A 21,345-nucleotide genomic window follows, 5' to 3' on the forward strand; every position below is an offset into this window, starting at 1 on the left:
AAGGCGCACACCGCAGAGCACTGTGAGCGGCAGAATCGTCTTTGCGCGAAGAAGCAGCTTCTTCGTCTCCGGGAGCCGGAGAGAGCGGCAACTTCGCAAAGGTGATGAAACAAGCTGTACAACACTGCGATTGTGTGCGCAGCTTGCCAACTGAGAGAAAACAGTACCTGACCACTCTCCTGCCTTTTCTATTCACATGAACATACGATTGCAAGCTGTTTTGGACAACTTTCTTTCTCTTCTTGCAAAACACTAGGAAGACCTCCGTGCAGCTTCTAGAACACGGTGGGAGATGTTTTTTGTGCTGGCACAGTTTCTCCTTGCCAGACAGAGTGGAAAAGCTTTTTGCTAAGATGTAGACGAGAAGAGAGGCTAAAGACGAAGGTACGGTGCTCTGCAGAGCGAAGCAGCGCTCCCGGACCTCTTTCGGCAGAAGGCGCACACCGCAGAGCACTGTGAGCGGCAGAATCGTCTTTGCGCGAAGAAGCAGCTTCTTCGTCTCCGGGAGCCGGAGAGAGCGGCAACTTCGCAAAGGTGATGAAACAAGCTGTACAACACTGCGATTGTGTGCGCAGCTTGCCAACTGAGAGAAAACAGTACCTGACCACTCTCCTGCCTTTTCTATTCACATGAACATTCGATTAGAATCTGGTTTGGACAACTTTCTTTCTCTTCTTGCAAAACACTCGGCAGACCTCCGTGCAGCCTCTAGAACACGATGGGAGATGTTTTCTGTGCTGGCACAGTTTCTCCTTGCCAGACAGAGTGGAAAAGCTTTTTGCTAAGATGTAGACGAGAAGAGAGGCTAAAGACGAAGGTACGGTGCTCTGCAGAGCTAAGCAGCGCTCCCGGACCTCTTTCGGCAGAAGCCGCACACCGCAAAACACTGTGAGCGGCAGAATCGTCTTTGCGCGAAGAAGCAGCTTCTTCGTCTCCGGGAGCCGGAGAGAGCGGCAACTTCGCAAAGGTGATGAAACAAGCTGTACAACACTGCGATTGTGTGCGCAGCTTGCCAACTGAGAGAAAACAGTACCTGACCACTCTCCTGCCTTTTCTATTCACATGAACATTCGATTGCAAGCTGTTTTGGACAACTTTCTTTCTCTTCTTGCAAAACACTCGGCAGACCTCCGTGCAGCCTCTAGAACACGATGGGAGATGTTTTCTGTGCTGGCACAGTTTCTCCTTGCCAGACAGAGTGGAAAAGCTTTTTGCTAAGATGTAGACGAGAAGAGAGGCTAAAGACGAAGGTACGGTGCTCTGCAGAGCTAAGCACTGCTCCCGTGCCTCTTTCGGCAGAAGGAGCACACCGCAGAACATTGTGAGCGGCAGAATCGTCTTTGCGCGAAGAAGCAGCTTCTTCGTCTCCGGGAGCCGGAGAGAGCGGCAACTTGGCAAAGGTGATGAAACAAGCTGTACAACACTGCGATTGTGTGCGCAGCTTGCCAACTGAGAGAAAACAGTACCTGACCACTCTCCTGCCTTTTCTATTCACATGAACATTCGATTGCAAGCTGTTTTGGACAACTTTCTTTCTCTTCTTGCAAAACACTCGGCAGACCTCCGTGCAGCCTCTAGAACACGATGGGAGATGTTTTTTGTGCTGGCAGAGTTTCTCCTTGCCAGACAGAGTGGAAAAGCTTTTTGCTAAGATGTAGACGAGAAGAGAGGCTAAAGACGAAGGTACGGTGCTCTGCAGAGCTAAGCACCGCTCCCGGACCTCTTTCGGCAGAAGGCGCACACCGCAGAGCACTGTGAGCGGCAGAATCGTCTTTGCGCGAAGAAGCAGCTTCTTCGTCTCCGGGAGCCGGAGAGAGCGGCAACTTCGCAAAGGTGATGAAACAAGCTGTACAACACTGCGATTGTGTGCGCAGCTTGCCAACTGAGAGAAAACAGTACCTGACCACTCTCCTGCCTTTTCTATTCACATGAACATTCGATTGCAAGCTGTTTTGGACAACTTTCTTTCTCTTCTTGTAAAACACTCGGCAGACCTCCGTGCAGCCTCTAGAACACGATGGGAGATGTTTTCTGTGCTGGCACAGTTTCTCCTTGCCAGACAGAGTGGAAAAGCTTTTTGCTAAGATGTAGACGAGAAGAGAGGCTAAAGACGAAGGTACGGTGCTCTGCAGAGCTAAGCACTGCTCCCGTGCCTCTTTCGGCAGAAGGCGCACACCGCAGAACACTGTGAGCGGCAGAATCGTCTTTGCGCGAAGAAGCAGCTTCTTCGTCTCCGGGAGCCGGAGAGAGCGGCAACTTGGCAAAGGTGATGAAACAAGCTGTACAACACTGCGATTGTGTGCGCAGCTTGCCAACTGAGAGAAAACAGTACCTGACCACTCTCCTGCCTTTTCTATTGACATGAACATTCGATTGCAAGCTGTTTTGGACAACTTTCTTTCTCTTCTTGTAAAACACTCGGCAGACCTCCGTGCAGCTTCTAGAACACGATGGGAGATGTTTTCTGTGCTGGCACAGTTTCTCCTTGCCAGACAGAGTGGAAAAGCTTTTTGCTAAGATGTAGACGAGAAGAGAGGCTAAAGACGAAGGTACGGTGCTCTGCAGAGCTAAGCACCGCTCCCGGACCTCTTTCGGCAGAAGGCGCACACCGCAGAACACTGTGAGCGGCAGAATCGTCTTTGCGCGAAGAAGCAGCTTCTTCGTCTCCGGGAGCCGGAGAGAGCGGCAACTTCGCAAAGGTGATGAAACAAGCTGTACAACACTGCGATTGTGTGCGCAGCTTGCCAACTGAGAGAAAACAGTACCTGACCACTCTCCTGCCTTTTCTATTCACATGAACATTCGATTGCAAGCTGTTTTGGACAACTTTCTTTCTCTTCTTGCAAAACACTCGGCAGACCTCCGTGCAGCCTCTAGAACACGATGGGAGATCTTTTTTGTGCTGGCACAGTTTCTCCTTGCCAGACAGAGTGGAAAAGCTTTTTGCTAAGATGTAGACGAGAAGAGAGGCTAAAGACGAAGGTACGGTGCTCTGCAGAGCTAAGCACCGCTCCCGGACCTCTTTCGGCAGAAGGCGCACACCGCAGAGCACTGTGAGCGGCAGAATCGTCTTTGCGCGAAGAAGCAGCTTCTTCGTCTCCGGGAGCCGGAGAGAGCGGCAACTTGGCAAAGGTGATGAAACAAGCTGTACAACACTGCGATTGTGTGCGCAGCTTGCCAAGTGAGAGAAAACAGTACCTGACCACTCTCCTGCCTTTTCTATTCACATGAACATTCGATTGCAAGCTGTTTTGGACAACTTTCTTTCTCTTCTTGCAAAACACTCGGCAGACCTCCGTGCAGCGTCTAGAACACGATGGGAGATGTTTTCTGTGCTGGCACAGTTTCTCCTTGCCAGACAGAGTGGAAAAGCTTTTTGCTAAGATGTAGACGAGAAGAGAGGCTAAAGACGAAGGTACGGTGCTCTGCAGAGCTAAGCACCGCTCCCGTGCCTATTTCGGCAGAAGGCGCACACCGCAGAGCACTGTGAGCGGCAGAATCGTCTTTGCGCGAAGAAGCAGCTTCTTCGTCTCCGGGAGCCGGAGAGAGCGGCAACTTGGCAAAGGTGATGAAACAAGCTGTACAACACTGCGATTGTGTGCGCAGCTTGCCAACTGAGAGCAAACAGTACCTGACCACTCTCCTGCCTTTCTATTGACATGAACATTCAATTGCAAGCTGTTTTGGACAACTTTCTTTCTCTTCTTGTAAAACACTCGGCAGACCTCCGTGCAGCCTCTAGAACACGATGGGAGATGTTTTCTGTGCTGGCACAGTTTCTCCTTGCCAGACAGAGTGGAAAAGCTTTTTGCTAAGATGTAGACGAGAAGAGAGGCTAAAGACGAAGGTACGGTGCTCTGCAGAGCTAAGCACTGATCCCGTGCCTCTTTCGGCAGAAGGCGCACACCACAGTACACTGTGAGCGGCAGAATCGTCTTTGCGCGAAGAAGCAGCTTCTTCGTCTCCGGGAGCCGGAGAGAGCGGCAACTTCGCAAAGGTGATGAAACAAGCTGTACAACACTGCGATTGTGTGCGCAGCTTGCCAACTGAGAGAAAACAGTACCTGACCACTCTCCTGCCTTCTCTATTCACATGAACATTCGATTGCAAGCTGTTTTGGACAACTTTCTTTCTCTTCTTGCAAAACACTCGGCAGACCTCCGTGCAGCCTCTAGAACACGATGGGAGATCTTTTTTGTGCTGGCACAGTTTCTCCTTGCCAGACAGAGTGGAAAAGCTTTTTGCTAAGATGTAGACGAGAAGAGAGGCTAAAGACGAAGGTACGGTGCTCTGCAGAGCGAAGCAGCGCTCCCGGACCTCTTTCGGCAGAAGGCGCACACCGCAGAGCACTGTGAGCGGCAGAATCGTCTTTGCGCGAAGAAGCAGCTTCTTCGTCTCCGGGAGCCGGAGAGAGCGGCAACTTCGCAAAGGTGATGAAACAAGCTGTACAACACTGCGATTGTGTGCGCAGCTTGCCAAGTGAGAGAAAACAGTACCTGACCACTCTCCTGCCTTTTCTATTCACATGAACATTCGATTGCAAGCTGTTTTGGACAACTTTCTTTCTCTTCTTGCAAAACACTCGGCAGACCTCCGTGCAGCTTCTAGAACACGATGGGAGATGTTTTCTGTGCTGGCACAGTTTCTCCTTGCCAGAGAGAGTGGAAAAGCTTTTTGCTAAGATGTAGACGAGAAGAGAGGCTAAAGACGAAGGTACGGTGCTCTGCAGAGCTAAGCAGCGCTCCCGGACCTCTTTCGGCAGAAGGCGCACACCGCCAAACACTGTGAGCGCCAGAATCGTCTTTGCGCGAAGAAGCAGCTTCTTCGTCTCCGGGAGCCGGAGATAGCGGCAGCTTCGCAAAGGTGATGAAACAAGCTGTACAACACTGCGATTGTGTGCGCAGCTTGCCAACTGAGAGAAAACAGTACCTGACCACTCTCCTGCCTTTTCTATTCACATGAACATTCGATTGGAATCTGGATTGGACAACTTTCTTTCTCTTCTTGCAAAACACTCGGCAGACCTCCGTGCAGCCTCTAGAACACGATGGGAGATGTTTTCTGTGCTGGCACAGTTTCTCCTTGCCAGACAGAGTGGAAAAGCTTTTTGCTAAGATGTAGACGAGAAGAGAGGCTAAAGACGAAGGTACAGTGCTCTGCAGAGCTAAGCACCGCTCCCGTGCCTCTTTCGGCAGAAGGCGCACACCGCAGAGCACTGTGAGCGGCAGAATCGTCTTTGCGCGAAGAAGCAGCTTCTTCGTCTCCGGGAGCCGGAGAGAGCGGCAACTTCGCAAAGGTGATGAAACAAGCTGTACAACACTGCGATTGTGTGCGCAGCTTGCCAAGTGAGAGAAAACAGTACCTGACCACTCTCCTGCCTTCTCTATTCACATGAACATTCGATTGCAAGCTGTTTTGGACAACTTTCTTTCTCTTCTTGCAAAACACTCGGCAGACCTCCGTGCAGCCTCTAGAACACGGTGGGAGATGTTTTCTGTGCTGGCACAGTTTCTCCTTGCCAGACAGAGTGGAAAAGCTTTTTGCTAAGATGTAGACGAGAAGAGAGGCTAAAGACGAAGGTACGGTGCTCTGCAGAGCTAAGCAGCGCTCCCGGACCTCTTTCGGCAGAAGGCGCACACCGCAGAGCACTGTGAGCGGCAGAATCGTCTTTGCGCGAAGAAGCAGCTTCTTCGTCTCCGGGAGCCGGAGAGAGCGGCAACTTGGCAAAGGTGATGAAACAAGCTGTACAACACTGCGATTGTGTGCGCAGCTTGCCAACTGAGAGAAAACAGTACCTGACCACTCTCCTGCCTTTTCTATTCACATGAACATTCGATTGCAAGCTGTTTTGGACAACTTTCTTTCTCTTCTTGCAAAACACTCGGCAGACCTCCGTGCAGCCTCTAGAACACGATGGGAGATGTTTTCTGTGCTGGCACAGTTTCTCCTTGCCAGACAGAGTGGAAAAGCTTTTTGCTAAGATGTAGACGAGAAGAGAGGCTAAAGACGAAGGTACGGTGCTCTGCAGAGCTAAGCACCGCTCCCGTGCCTATTTCGGCAGAAGGCGCACACCGCAAAACACTGTGAGCGCCAGAATCGTCTTTGCGCGAAGAAGCAGCTTCTTCGTCTCCGGGAGCCGGAGAGAGCGGCAGCTTCGCAAAGGTGATGAAACAAGCTGTACAACACTGCGATTGTGTGCGCAGCTTGCCAACTGAGAGAAAACAGTACCTGACCACTCTCCTGCCTTTTCTATTCACATGAACATTCGATTGCAAGCTGTTTTGGACAACTTTCTTTCTCTTCTTGCAAAACACTCGGCAGACCTCCGTGCAGCCTCTAGAACACGATGGGAGATGTTTTCTGTGCTGGCACAGTTGCTCCTTGCCAGACAGAGTGGAAAAGCTTTTTGCTAAGATGTAGACGAGAAGAGAGGCTAAAGACGAAGGTACGGTGCTCTGCAGAGCTAAGCAGCGCTCCCGGACCTCTTTCGGCAGAAGGCGCACACCGCAGAGCACTGTGAGCGGCAGAATCGTCTTTGCGCGAAGAAGCAGCTTCTTCGTCTCCGGGAGCCGGAGAGAGCGGCAACTTCGCAAAGGTGATGAAACAAGCTGTACAACACTGCGATTGTGTGCGCAGCTTGCCAACTGAGAGAAAACAGTACCTGACCACTCTCCTGCCTTTTCTATTGACATGAACATTCGATTGCAAGCTGTTTTGGACAACTTTCTTTCTCTTCTTGCAAAACACTCGGCAGACCTCCGTGCAGCCTCTAGAACACGATGGGAGATGTTTTCTGTGCTGGCACAGTTTCTCCTTGCCAGAGAGAGTGGAAAAGCTTTTTGCTAAGATGTAGACGAGAAGAGAGGCTAAAGACGAAGGTATGGTGCTCTGCAGAGCTAAGCAGCGCTCCCGGACCTCTTTCGGCAGAAGGCGCACACCGCAGAGCACTGTGAGCGCCAGAATCGTCTTTGCGCGAAGAAGCAGCTTCTTCGTCTCCGGGAGCCGGAGAGAGCGGCAACTTGGCAAAGGTGATGAAACAAGCTGTACAACACTGCGATTGTGTGCGCAGCTTGCCAACTGAGAGAAAACAGTACCTGACCACTCTCCTGCCTTTTCTATTCACATGAACATTCGATTGCAAGCTGTTTTGGACAACTTTCTTTCTCTTCTTGCAAAACACTCGGCAGACCTCCGTGCAGCCTCTAGAACACGATGGGAGATGTTTTCTGTGCTGGCACAGTTTCTCCTTGCCAGACAGAGTGGAAAAGCTTTTTGCTAAGATGTAGACGAGAAGAGAGGCTAAAGACGAAGGTACGGTGCTCTGCAGAGCGAAGCAGCGCTCCCGGACCTCTTTGGGCAGAAGGCGCACACCGCAGAGCACTGTGAGCGGCAGAATCGTCTTTGCGCGAAGAAGCAGCTTCTTCGTCTCCGGGAGCCGGAGAGAGCGGCAACTTCGCAAAGGTGATGAAACAAGCTGTACAACACTGCGATTGTGTGCGCAGCTTGCCAAGTGAGAGAAAACAGTACCTGACCACTCTCCTGCCTTTTCTATTCACATGAACATTCGATTGCAAGCTGTTTTGGACAACTTTCTTTCTCTTCTTGCAAAACACTCGGCAGACCTCCGTGCAGAGTCTAGAACACGATGGGAGATGTTTTCTGTGCTGGCACAGTTTCTCCTTGCCAGACAGAGTGGAAAAGCTTTTTGCTAAGATGTAGACGAGAAGAGAGGCTAAAGACGAAGGTACGGTGCTCTGCAGAGCTAAGCACCGCTCCCGTGCCTATTTCGGCAGAAGGCGCACACCGCAAAACACTGTGAGCGCCAGAATCGTCTTTGCGCGAAGAAGCAGCTTCTTCGTCTCCGGGAGCCGGAGAGAGCGGCAACTTCGCAAAGGTGATGAAACAAGCTGTACAACACTGCGATTGTGTGCGCAGCTTGCCAACTGAGAGAAAACAGTACCTGACCACTCTCCTGCCTTTTCTATTCACATGAACATTCGATTGCAAGCTGTTTTGGACAACTTTCTTTCTCTTCTTGCAAAACACTAGAAAGACCTCCGTGCAGCCTCTAGAACACGATGGGAGATCTTTTTTGTGCTGGCACAGTTTCTCCTTGCCAGACAGAGTGGAAAAGCTTTTTGCTAAGATGTAGACGAGAAGAGAGGCTAAAGACGAAGGTACGGTGCTCTGCAGAGCTAAGCAGCGCTCCCGGACCTCTTTCGGCAGAAGGCGCACACCGCAGAGCACTGTGAGCGGCAGAATCGTCTTTGCGCGAAGAAGCAGCTTCTTCGTCTCCGGGAGCCGGAGAGAGCGGCAACTTGGCAAAGGTGATGAAACAAGCTGTACAACACTGCGATTGTGTGCGCAGCTTGCCAACTGAGAGAAAACAGTACCTGACCACTCTCCTGCCTTTTCTAGTCACATGAACATTCGATTGCAAGCTGTTTTGGACAACTTTCTTTCTCTTCTTGCAAAACACTCGGCAGACCTCCGTGCAGCCTCTAGAACACGATGGGAGATGTTTTCTGTGCTGGCACAGTTTCTCCTTGCCAGACAGAGTGGAAAAGCTTTTTGCTAAGATGTAGACGAGAAGAGAGGCTAAAGACGAAGGTACGGTGCTCTGCAGAGCTAAGCACCGCTCCCGTGCCTATTTCGGCAGAAGGCGCACACCGCAAAACACTGTGAGCGCCAGAATCGTCTTTGCGCGAAGAAGCAGCTTCTTCGTCTCCGGGAGCCGGAGAGAGCGGCAGCTTCGCAAAGGTGATGAAACAAGCTGTACAACACTGCGATTGTGTGCGCAGCTTGCCAACTGAGAGAAAACAGTACCTGACCACTCTCCTGCCTTTTCTATTCACATGAACATTCGATTGGAGTCTGGATTGGACAACTTTCTTTCTCTTCTTGCAAAACACTCGGCAGACCTCCGTGCAGCCTCTAGAACACGATGGGAGATGTTTTCTGTGCTGGCACAGTTTCTCCTTGCCAGACAGAGTGGAAAAGCTTTTTGCTAAGATGTAGACGAGAAGAGAGGCTAAAGACGAAGGTACAGTGCTCTGCAGAGCTAAGCACCGCTCCCGTGCCTCTTTCGGCAGAAGGCGCACACCGCAGAGCACTGTGAGCGGCAGAATCGTCTTTGCGCGAAGAAGCAGCTTCTTCGTCTCCGGGAGCCGGAGAGAGCGGCAACTTCGCAAAGGTGATGAAACAAGCTGTACAACACTGCGATTGTGTGCGCAGCTTGCCAACTGAGAGAAAACAGTACCTGACCACTCTCCTGCCTTTTCTATTCACATGAACATTCGATTGCAAGCTGTTTTGGACAACTTTCTTTCTCTTCTTGCAAAACACTAGAAAGACCTCCGTGCAGCCTCTAGAACACGATGGGAGATGTTTTTTGTGCTGGCACAGTTTCTCCTTGCCAGACAGAGTGGAAAAGCTTTTTGCTAAGATGTAGACGAGAAGAGAGGCTAAAGACGAAGGTACGGTGCTCTGCAGAGCGAAGCAGCGCTCCCGGACCTCTTTCGGCTGAAGGCGCACACCGCAGAGCAGTGTGAGCGGCAGAATCGTCTTTGCGCGAAGAAGCAGCTTCTTCGTCTCCGGGAGCCGGAGAGAGCGGCAACTTGGCAAAGGTGATGAAACAAGCTGTACAACACTGCGATTGTGTGCGCAGCTTGCCAACTGAGAGAAAACAGTACCTGACCACTCTCCTGCCTTTTCTATTCACATGAACATTCGATTGGAATCTGGATTGGACAACTTTCTTTCTCTTCTTGCAAAACACTCGGCAGACCTCCGTGCAGCCTCTAGAACACGATGGGAGATGTTTTCTGTGCTGGCACAGTTTCTCCTTGCCAGACAGAGTGGAAAAGCTTTTTGCTAAGATGTAGACGAGAAGAGAGGCTAAAGACGAAGGTACAGTGCTCTGCAGAGCTAAGCACCGCTCCCGTGCCTCTTTCGGCAGAAGGCGCACACCGCAGAGCACTGTGAGCGGCAGAATCGTCTTTGCGCGAAGAAGCAGCTTCTTCGTCTCCGGGAGCCGGAGAGAGCGGCAACTTCGCAAAGGTGATGAAACAAGCTGTACAACACTGCGATTGTGTGCGCAGCTTGCCAAGTGAGAGAAAACAGTACCTGACCACTCTCCTGCCTTCTCTATTCACATGAACATTCGATTGCAAGCTGTTTTGGACAACTTTCTTTCTCTTCTTGCAAAACACTCGGCAGACCTCCGTGCAGCCTCTAGAACACGGTGGGAGATGTTTTCTGTGCTGGCACAGTTTCTCCTTGCCAGACAGAGTGGAAAAGCTTTTTGCTAAGATGTAGACGAGAAGAGAGGCTAAAGACGAAGGTACGGTGCTCTGCAGAGCTAAGCAGCGCTCCCGGACCTCTTTCGGCAGAAGGCGCACACCGCAGAGCACTGTGAGCGGCAGAATCGTCTTTGCGCGAAGAAGCAGCTTCTTCGTCTCCGGGAGCCGGAGAGAGCGGCAACTTGGCAAAGGTGATGAAACAAGCTGTACAACACTGCGATTGTGTGCGCAGCTTGCCAACTGAGAGAAAACAGTACCTGACCACTCTCCTGCCTTTTCTATTCACATGAACATTCGATTGCAAGCTGTTTTGGACAACTTTCTTTCTCTTCTTGCAAAACACTCGGCAGACCTCCGTGCAGCCTCTAGAACACGATGGGAGATGTTTTCTGTGCTGGCACAGTTTCTCCTTGCCAGACAGAGTGGAAAAGCTTTTTGCTAAGATGTAGACGAGAAGAGAGGCTAAAGACGAAGGTACGGTGCTCTGCAGAGCTAAGCACCGCTCCCGTGCCTATTTCGGCAGAAGGCGCACACCGCAAAACACTGTGAGCGCCAGAATCGTCTTTGCGCGAAGAAGCAGCTTCTTCGTCTCCGGGAGCCGGAGAGAGCGGCAGCTTCGCAAAGGTGATGAAACAAGCTGTACAACACTGCGATTGTGTGCGCAGCTTGCCAACTGAGAGAAAACAGTACCTGACCACTCTCCTGCCTTTTCTATTCACATGAACATTCGATTGCAAGCTGTTTTGGACAACTTTCTTTCTCTTCTTGCAAAACACTCGGCAGACCTCCGTGCAGCCTCTAGAACACGATGGGAGATGTTTTCTGTGCTGGCACAGTTGCTCCTTGCCAGACAGAGTGGAAAAGCTTTTTGCTAAGATGTAGACGAGAAGAGAGGCTAAAGACGAAGGTACGGTGCTCTGCAGAGCTAAGCAGCGCTCCCGGACCTCTTTCGGCAGAAGGCGCACACCGCAGAGCACTGTGAGCGGCAGAATCGTCTTTGCGCGAAGAAGCAGCTTCTTCGTCTCCGGGAGCCGGAGAGAGCGGCAACTTCGCAAAGGTGATGAAACAAGCTGTACAACACTGCGATTGTGTGCGCAGCTTGCCAACTGAGAGAAAACAGTACCTGACCACTCTCCTGCCTTTTCTATTGACATGAACATTCGATTGCAAGCTGTTTTGGACAACTTTCTTTCTCTTCTTGCAAAACACTCGGCAGACCTCCGTGCAGCCTCTAGAACACGATGGGAGATGTTTTCTGTGCTGGCACAGTTTCTCCTTGCCAGAGAGAGTGGAAAAGCTTTTTGCTAAGATGTAGACGAGAAGAGAGGCTAAAGACGAAGGTATGGTGCTCTGCAGAGCTAAGCAGCGCTCCCGGACCTCTTTCGGCAGAAGGCGCACACCGCAGAGCACTGTGAGCGCCAGAATCGTCTTTGCGCGAAGAAGCAGCTTCTTCGTCTCCGGGAGCCGGAGAGAGCGGCAACTTGGCAAAGGTGATGAAACAAGCTGTACAACACTGCGATTGTGTGCGCAGCTTGCCAACTGAGAGAAAACAGTACCTGACCACTCTCCTGCCTTTTCTATTCACATGAACATTCGATTGCAAGCTGTTTTGGACAACTTTCTTTCTCTTCTTGCAAAACACTCGGCAGACCTCCGTGCAGCCTCTAGAACACGATGGGAGATGTTTTCTGTGCTGGCACAGTTTCTCCTTGCCAGACAGAGTGGAAAAGCTTTTTGCTAAGATGTAGACGAGAAGAGAGGCTAAAGACGAAGGTACGGTGCTCTGCAGAGCGAAGCAGCGCTCCCGGACCTCTTTGGGCAGAAGGCGCACACCGCAGAGCACTGTGAGCGGCAGAATCGTCTTTGCGCGAAGAAGCAGCTTCTTCGTCTCCGGGAGCCGGAGAGAGCGGCAACTTCGCAAAGGTGATGAAACAAGCTGTACAACACTGCGATTGTGTGCGCAGCTTGCCAAGTGAGAGAAAACAGTACCTGACCACTCTCCTGCCTTTTCTATTCACATGAACATTCGATTGCAAGCTGTTTTGGACAACTTTCTTTCTCTTCTTGCAAAACACTCGGCAGACCTCCGTGCAGAGTCTAGAACACGATGGGAGATGTTTTCTGTGCTGGCACAGTTTCTCCTTGCCAGACAGAGTGGAAAAGCTTTTTGCTAAGATGTAGACGAGAAGAGAGGCTAAAGACGAAGGTACGGTGCTCTGCAGAGCTAAGCACCGCTCCCGTGCCTATTTCGGCAGAAGGCGCACACCGCAAAACACTGTGAGCGCCAGAATCGTCTTTGCGCGAAGAAGCAGCTTCTTCGTCTCCGGGAGCCGGAGAGAGCGGCAACTTCGCAAAGGTGATGAAACAAGCTGTACAACACTGCGATTGTGTGCGCAGCTTGCCAACTGAGAGAAAACAGTACCTGACCACTCTCCTGCCTTTTCTATTCACATGAACATTCGATTGCAAGCTGTTTTGGACAACTTTCTTTCTCTTCTTGCAAAACACTAGAAAGACCTCCGTGCAGCCTCTAGAACACGATGGGAGATCTTTTTTGTGCTGGCACAGTTTCTCCTTGCCAGACAGAGTGGAAAAGCTTTTTGCTAAGATGTAGACGAGAAGAGAGGCTAAAGACGAAGGTACGGTGCTCTGCAGAGCTAAGCAGCGCTCCCGGACCTCTTTCGGCAGAAGGCGCACACCGCAGAGCACTGTGAGCGGCAGAATCGTCTTTGCGCGAAGAAGCAGCTTCTTCGTCTCCGGGAGCCGGAGAGAGCGGCAACTTGGCAAAGGTGATGAAACAAGCTGTACAACACTGCGATTGTGTGCGCAGCTTGCCAACTGAGAGAAAACAGTACCTGACCACTCTCCTGCCTTTTCTAGTCACATGAACATTCGATTGCAAGCTGTTTTGGACAACTTTCTTTCTCTTCTTGCAAAACACTCGGCAGACCTCCGTGCAGCCTCTAGAACACGATGGGAGATGTTTTCTGTGCTGGCACAGTTTCTCCTTGCCAGACAGAGTGGAAAAGCTTTTTGCTAAGATGTAGACGAGAAGAGAGGCTAAAGACGAAGGTACGGTGCTCTGCAGAGCTAAGCACCGCTCCCGTGCCTATTTCGGCAGAAGGCGCACACCGCAAAACACTGTGAGCGCCAGAATCGTCTTTGCGCGAAGAAGCAGCTTCTTCGTCTCCGGGAGCCGGAGAGAGCGGCAGCTTCGCAAAGGTGATGAAACAAGCTGTACAACACTGCGATTGTGTGCGCAGCTTGCCAACTGAGAGAAAACAGTACCTGACCACTCTCCTGCCTTTTCTATTCACATGAACATTCGATTGGAGTCTGGATTGGACAACTTTCTTTCTCTTCTTGCAAAACACTCGGCAGACCTCCGTGCAGCCTCTAGAACACGATGGGAGATGTTTTCTGTGCTGGCACAGTTTCTCCTTGCCAGACAGAGTGGAAAAGCTTTTTGCTAAGATGTAGACGAGAAGAGAGGCTAAAGACGAAGGTACAGTGCTCTGCAGAGCTAAGCACCGCTCCCGTGCCTCTTTCGGCAGAAGGCGCACACCGCAGAGCACTGTGAGCGGCAGAATCGTCTTTGCGCGAAGAAGCAGCTTCTTCGTCTCCGGGAGCCGGAGAGAGCGGCAACTTCGCAAAGGTGATGAAACAAGCTGTACAACACTGCGATTGTGTGCGCAGCTTGCCAACTGAGAGAAAACAGTACCTGACCACTCTCCTGCCTTTTCTATTCACATGAACATTCGATTGCAAGCTGTTTTGGACAACTTTCTTTCTCTTCTTGCAAAACACTAGAAAGACCTCCGTGCAGCCTCTAGAACACGATGGGAGATCTTTTTTGTGCTGGCACAGTTTCTCCTTGCCAGACAGAGTGGAAAAGCTTTTTGCTAAGATGTAGACGAGAAGAGAGGCTAAAGACGAAGGTACGGTGCTCTGCAGAGCGAAGCAGCGCTCCCGGACCTCTTTCGGCTGAAGGCGCACACCGCAGAGCAGTGTGAGCGGCAGAATCGTCTTTGCGCGAAGAAGCAGCTTCTTCGTCTCCGGGAGCCGGAGAGAGCGGCAACTTGGCAAAGGTGATGAAACAAGCTGTACAACACTGCGATTGTGTGCGCAGCTTGCCAACTGAGAGAAAACAGTACCTGACCACTCTCCTGCCTTTTCTAGTCACATGAACATTCGATTGCAAGCTGTTTTGGACAACTTTCTTTCTCTTCTTGCAAAACACTCGGCAGACCTCCGTGCAGCGTCTAGAACACGATGGGAGATGTTTTCTGTGCTGGCACAGTTTCTCCTTGCCAGAGAGAGTGGAAAAGCTTTTTGCTAAGATGTAGACGAGAAGAGAGGCTAAAGACGAAGGTACGGTGCTCTGCAGAGCTAAGCACCGCTCCCGTGCCTATTTCGGCAGAAGGCGCACACCGCAAAACACTGTGAGCGCCAGAATCGTCTTTGCGCGAAGAAGCAGCTTCTTCGTCTCCGGGAGCCGGAGAGAGCGGCAGCTTCGCAAAGGTGATGAAACAAGCTGTACAACACTGCGATTGTGTGCGCAGCTTGCCAACTGAGAGAAAACAGTACCTGACCACTCTCCTGCCTTTTCTATTCACATGAACATTCGATTGGAGTCTGGATTGGACAACTTTCTTTCTCTTCTTGCAAAACACTCGGCAGACCTCCGTGCAGCCTCTAGAACACGATGGGAGATGTTTTCTGTGCTGGCACAGTTTCTCCTTGCCAGACAGAGTGGAAAAGCTTTTTGCTAAGATGTAGACGAGAAGAGAGGCTAAAGACGAAGGTACAGTGCTCTGCAGAGCTAAGCACCGCTCCCGTGCCTCTTTCGGCAGAAGGCGCACACCGCAGAGCACTGTGAGCGGCAGAATCGTCTTTGCGCGAAGAAGCAGCTTCTTCGTCTCCGGGAGCCGGAGAGAGCGGCAACTTCGCAAAGGTGATGAAACAAGCTGTACAACACTGCGATTGTGTGCGCAGCTTGCCAACTGAGAGAAAACAGTACCTGACCACTCTCCTGCCTTCTCTATTCACATGAACATTCGATTGCAAGCTGTTTTGGACAACTTTCTTTCTCTTCTTGCAAAACACTCGGCAGACCTCCGTGCAGCTTCTAGAACACGATGGGAGATGTTTTTTGTGCTGGCACAGTTTCTCCTTGCCAGAGAGAGTGGAAAAGCTTTTTGCTAAGATGTAGACGAGAAGAGAGGCTAAAGACGAAGGTACGGTGCTCTGCAGAGCGAAGCAGCGCTCCCGGACCTCTTTCGGCAGAAGGCGCACACCGCAGAGCACTGTGAGCGGCAGAATCGTCTTTGCGCGAAGAAGCAGCTTCTTCGTCTCCGGGAGCCGGAGAGAGCGGCAACTTGGCAAAGGTGATGAAACAAGCTGTACAACACTGCGATTGTGTGCGCAGCTTGCCAACTGAGAGAAAACAGTACCTGACCACTCTCCTGCCTTTTCTATTCACATGAACATTCGATTGCAAGCTGTTTTGGACAACTTTCTTTCTCTTCTTGCAAAACACTCGGCAGACCTCCGTGCAGCCTCTAGAACACGATGGGAGATGTTTTCTGTGCTGGCACAGTTTCTCCTTGCCAGACAGAGTGGAAAAGCTTTTTGCTAAGATGTAGACGAGAAGAGAGGCTAAAGACGAAGGTACGGTGCTCTGCAGAGCTAAGCAGCGCTCCCGGACCTCTTTCGGCAGAAGGCGCACACCGCAGAGCACTGTGAGCGGCAGAATCGTCTTTGCGTGAAGAAGCAGCTTCTTCGTCTCCGGGAGCCGGAGAGAGCGGCAACTTCGCAAAGGTGATGAAACAAGCTGTACAACACTGCGATTGTGTGCGCAGCTTGCCAACTGAGAGAAAACAGTACCTGACCACTCTCCTGCCTTTTCTATTGACATGAACATTCGATTGGAAGCTGTTTTGGACAACTTTCTTTCTCTTCTTGCAAAACACTCGGCAGACCTCCGTGCAGCCTCTAGAACACGATGGGAGATGTTTTCTGTGCTGGCACAGTTTCTCCTTGCCAGACAGAGTGGAAAAGCTTTTTGCTAAGATGTAGACGAGAAGAGAGGCTAAAGACGAAGGTACAGTGCTCTGCAGAGCTAAGCACTGCTCCCGTGCCTCTTTCGGCAGAAGGCGCACACCGCAGAACACTGTGAGCGGCAGAATCGTCTTTGCGCGAAGAAGCAGCTTCTTCCTCTCCGGGAGCCGGAGAGAGCGGCAACTTGGCAAAGGTGATGAAACAAGCTGTACAACACTGCGATTGTGTGCGCAGCTTGCCAACTGAGAGAAAACAGTACCTGACCACTCTCCTGCCTTTTCTATTCACATGAACATTCGATTGCAAGCTGTTTTGGACAACTTTCTTTCTCTTCTTGCAAAACACTCGGCAGACCTCCGTGCAGCCTCTAGAACACGATGGGAGATGTTTTCTGTGCTGGCACAGTTTCTCCTTGCCAGACAGAGTGGAAAAGCTTTTTGCTAAGATGTAGACGAGAAGAGAGGCTAAAGACGAAGGTACGGTGCTCTGCAGAGCTAAGCAGCGCTCCCGGACCTCTTTCGGCAGAAGGCGCACACCGCAGAGCACTGTGAGCGGCAGAATCGTCTTTGCGCGAAGAAGCAGCTTCTTCGTCTCCGGGAGCCGGAGAGAGCGGCAACTTGGCAAAGGTGATGAAACAAGCTGTACAACACTGCGATTGTGTGCGCAGCTTGCCAACTGAGAGAAAACAGTACCTGACCACTCTCCTGCCTTTTCTATTCACATGAACATTCGATTGCAAGCTGTTTTGGACAACTTTCTTTCTCTTCTTGCAAAACACTCGGCAGACCTCCGTGCCGCCTCTAGAACACGATGGGAGATGTTTTCTGTGCTGGCACAGTTTCTCCTTGCCAGACAGAGTGGAAAAGCTTTTTGCTAAGATGTAGACGAGAAGAGAGGCTAAAGACGAAGGTACGGTGCTCTGCAGAGCTAAGCACCGCTCCCGTGCCTATTTCGGCAGAAGGCGCACACCGCAAAACACTGTGAGCGCCAGAATCGTCTTTGCGCGAAGAAGCAGCTTCTTCGTCTCCGGGAGCCGGAGAGAGCGGCAGCTTCGCAAAGGTGATGAAACAAGCTGTACAACACTGCGATTGTGTGCGCAGCTTGCCAACTGAGAGAAAACAGTACCTGACCACTCTCCTGCCTTTTCTATTCACATGAACATTCGATTGCAAGCTGTTTTGGACAACTTTCTTTCTCTTCTTGCAAAACACTCGGCAGACCTCCGTGCAGCCTCTAGAACACGATGGGAGATGTTTTCTGTGCTGGCACAGTTGCTCCTTGCCAGACAGAGTGGAAAAGCTTTTTGCTAAGATGTAGACGAGAAGAGAGGCTAAAGACGAAGGTACGGTGCTCTGCAGAGCTAAGCAGCGCTCCCGGACCTCTTTCGGCAGAAGGCGCACACCGCAGAGCACTGTGAGCGGCAGAATCGTCTTTGCGCGAAGAAGCAGCTTCTTCGTCTCCGGGAGCCGGAGAGAGCGGCAACTTCGCAAAGGTGATGAAACAAGCTGTACAACACTGCGATTGTGTGCGCAGCTTGCCAAGTGAGAGAAAACAGTACCTGACCACTCTCCTGCCTTTTCTATTCACATGAACATTCGATTGCAAGCTGTTTTGGACAACTTTCTTTCTCTTCTTGCAAAACACTCGGCAGACCTCCGTGCAGCGTCTAGAACACGATGGGAGATGTTTTCTGTGCTGGCACAGTTTCTCCTTGCCAGACAGAGTGGAAAAGCTTTTTGCTAAGATGTAGACGAGAAGAGAGGCTAAAGACGAAGGTACGGTGCTCTGCAGAGCTAAGCAGCGCTCCCGGACCTCTTTCGGCAGAAGGCGCACACCGCAGAGCACTGTGAGCGGCAGAATCGTCTTTGCGCGAAGAAGCAGCTTCTTCGTCTCCGGGAGCCGGAGAGAGCGGCAACTTCGCAAAGGTGATGAAACAAGCTGTACAACACTGCGATTGTGTGCGCAGCTTGCCAACTGAGAGAAAACAGTACCTGACCACTCTCCTGCCTTTTCTATTCACATGAACATTCGATTGCAAGCTGTTTTGGACAACTTTCTTTCTCTTCTTGCAAAACACTAGAAAGACCTCCGTGCAGCCTCTAGAACACGATGGGAGATCTTTTTTGTGCTGGCACAGTTTCTCCTTGCCAGACAGAGTGGAAAAGCTTTTTGCTAAGATGTAGACGAGAAGAGAGGCTAAAGACGAAGGTACGGTGCTCTGCAGAGCTAAGCAGCGCTCCCGGACCTCTTTCGGCAGAAGGCGCACACCGCAGAGCACTGTGAGCGGCAGAATCGTCTTTGCGCGAAGAAGCAGCTTCTTCGTCTCCGGGAGCCGGAGAGAGCGGCAACTTGGCAAAGGTGATGAAACAAGCTGTACAACACTGCGATTGTGTGCGCAGCTTGCCAACTGAGAGAAAACAGTACCTGACCACTCTCCTGCCTTTTCTAGTCACATGAACATTCGATTGCAAGCTGTTTTGGACAACTTTCTTTCTCTTCTTGCAAAACACTCGGCAGACCTCCGTGCAGCCTCTAGAACACGATGGGAGATGTTTTCTGTGCTGGCACAGTTTCTCCTTGCCAGACAGAGTGGAAAAGCTTTTTGCTAAGATGTAGACGAGAAGAGAGGCTAAAGACGAAGGTACGGTGCTCTGCAGAGCTAAGCACCGCTCCCGTGCCTATTTCGGCAGAAGGCGCACACCGCAAAACACTGTGAGCGCCAGAATCGTCTTTGCGCGAAGAAGCAGCTTCTTCGTCTCCGGGAGCCGGAGAGAGCGGCAGCTTCGCAAAGGTGATGAAACAAGCTGTACAACACTGCGATTGTGTGCGCAGCTTGCCAACTGAGAGAAAACAGTACCTGACCACTCTCCTGCCTTTTCTATTCACATGAACATTCGATTGGAGTCTGGATTGGACAACTTTCTTTCTCTTCTTGCAAAACACTCGGCAGACCTCCGTGCAGCCTCTAGAACACGATGGGAGATGTTTTCTGTGCTGGCACAGTTTCTCCTTGCCAGACAGAGTGGAAAAGCTTTTTGCTAAGATGTAGACGAGAAGAGAGGCTAAAGACGAAGGTACAGTGCTCTGCAGAGCTAAGCACCGCTCCCGTGCCTCTTTCGGCAGAAGGCGCACACCGCAGAGCACTGTGAGCGGCAGAATCGTCTTTGCGCGAAGAAGCAGCTTCTTCGTCTCCGGGAGCCGGAGAGAGCGGCAACTTCGCAAAGGTGATGAAACAAGCTGTACAACACTGCGATTGTGTGCGCAGCTTGCCAACTGAGAGAAAACAGTACCTGACCACTCTCCTGCCTTTTCTATTCACATGAACATTCGATTGCAAGCTGTTTTGGACAACTTTCTTTCTCTTCTTGCAAAACACTAGAAAGACCTCCGTGCAGCCTCTAGAACACGATGGGAGATCTTTTTTGTGCTGGCACAGTTTCTCCTTGCCAGACAGAGTGGAAAAGCTTTTTGCTAAGATGTAGACGAGAAGAGAGGCTAAAGACGAAGGTACGGTGCTCTGAAGAGCGAAGCAGCGCTCCCGGACCTCTTTCGGCAGAAGGCGCACACCGCAGAGCAGTGTGAGCGGCAGAATCGTCTTTGCGCGAAGAAGCAGCTTCTTTGTCTCCGGGAGCCGGAGAGAGCGGCAACTTGGCAAAGGTGATGAAACAAGCTGTACAACACTGCGATTGTGTGCGCAGCTTGCCAACTGAGAGAAAACAGTACCTGACCACTCTCCTGCCTTTTCTAGTCACATGAACATTCGATTGCAAGCTGTTTTGGACAACTTTCTTTCTCTTCTTGCAAAACACTCGGCAGACCTCCGTGCAGCGTCTAGAACACGATGGGAGATGTTTTCTGTGCTGGCACAGTTTCTCCTTGCCAGACAGAGTGGAAAAGCTTTTTGCTAAGATGTAGACGAGAAGAGAGGCTAAAGACGAAGGTACGGTGCTCTGCAGAGCTAAGCACCGCTCCCGTGCCTATTTCGGCAGAAGGCGCACACCGCAAAACACTGTGAGCGCCAGAATCGTCTTTGCGCGAAGAAGCAGCTTCTTCGTCTCCGGGAGCCGGAGAGAGCGGCAGCTTCGCAAAGGTGATGAAACAAGCTGTACAACACTGCGATTGTGTGCGCAGCTTGCCAACTGAGAGAAAACAGTACCTGACCACTCTCCTGCCTTTTCTATTCACATGAACATTCGATTGGAGTCTGGATTGGACAACTTTCTTTCTCTTCTTGCAAAACACTCGGCAGACCTCCGTGCAGCCTCTAGAACACGATGGGAGATGTTTTCTGTGCTGGCACAGTTTCTCCTTGCCAGACAGAGTGGAAAAGCTTTTTGCTAAGATGTAGACGAGAAGAGAGGCTAAAGACGAAGGTACAGTGCTCTGCAGAGCTAAGCACCGCTCCCGTGCCTCTTTCGGCAGAAGGCGCACACCGCAGAGCACTGTGAGCGGCAGAATCGTCTTTGCGCGAAGAAGCAGCTTCTTCGTCTCCGGGAGCCGGAGAGAGCGGCAACTTCGCAAAGGTGATGAAACAAGCTGTACAACACTGCGATTGTGTGCGCAGCTTGCCAACTGAGAGAAAACAGTACCTGACCACTCTCCTGCCTTCTCTATTCACATGAACATTCGATTGCAAGCTGTTTTGGACAACTTTCTTTCTCTTCTTGCAAAACACTCGGCAGACCTCCGTGCAGCTTCTAGAACACGATGGGAGATGTTTTTTGTGCTGGCACAGTTTCTCCTTGCCAGAGAGAGTGGAAAAGCTTTTTGCTAAGATGTAGACGAGAAGAGAGGCTAAAGACGAAGGTACGGTGCTCTGCAGAGCGAAGCAGCGCTCCCGGACCTCTTTCGGCAGAAGGCGCACACCGCAGAGCACTGTGAGCGGCAGAAACGTCTTTGCGCGAAGAAGCAGCTTCTTCGTCTCCGGGAGCCGGAGAGAGCGGCAACTTGGCAAAGGTGATGAAACAAGCTGTACAACACTGCG

This window comes from Melozone crissalis, unplaced genomic scaffold (genome assembly GCF_028551555.1).
Source record: "Melozone crissalis strain CALT ecotype California unplaced genomic scaffold, PUWL_Pcris_2 ptg000006l_1, whole genome shotgun sequence".
NCBI lineage: Eukaryota > Metazoa > Chordata > Aves > Passeriformes > Passerellidae > Melozone > Melozone crissalis.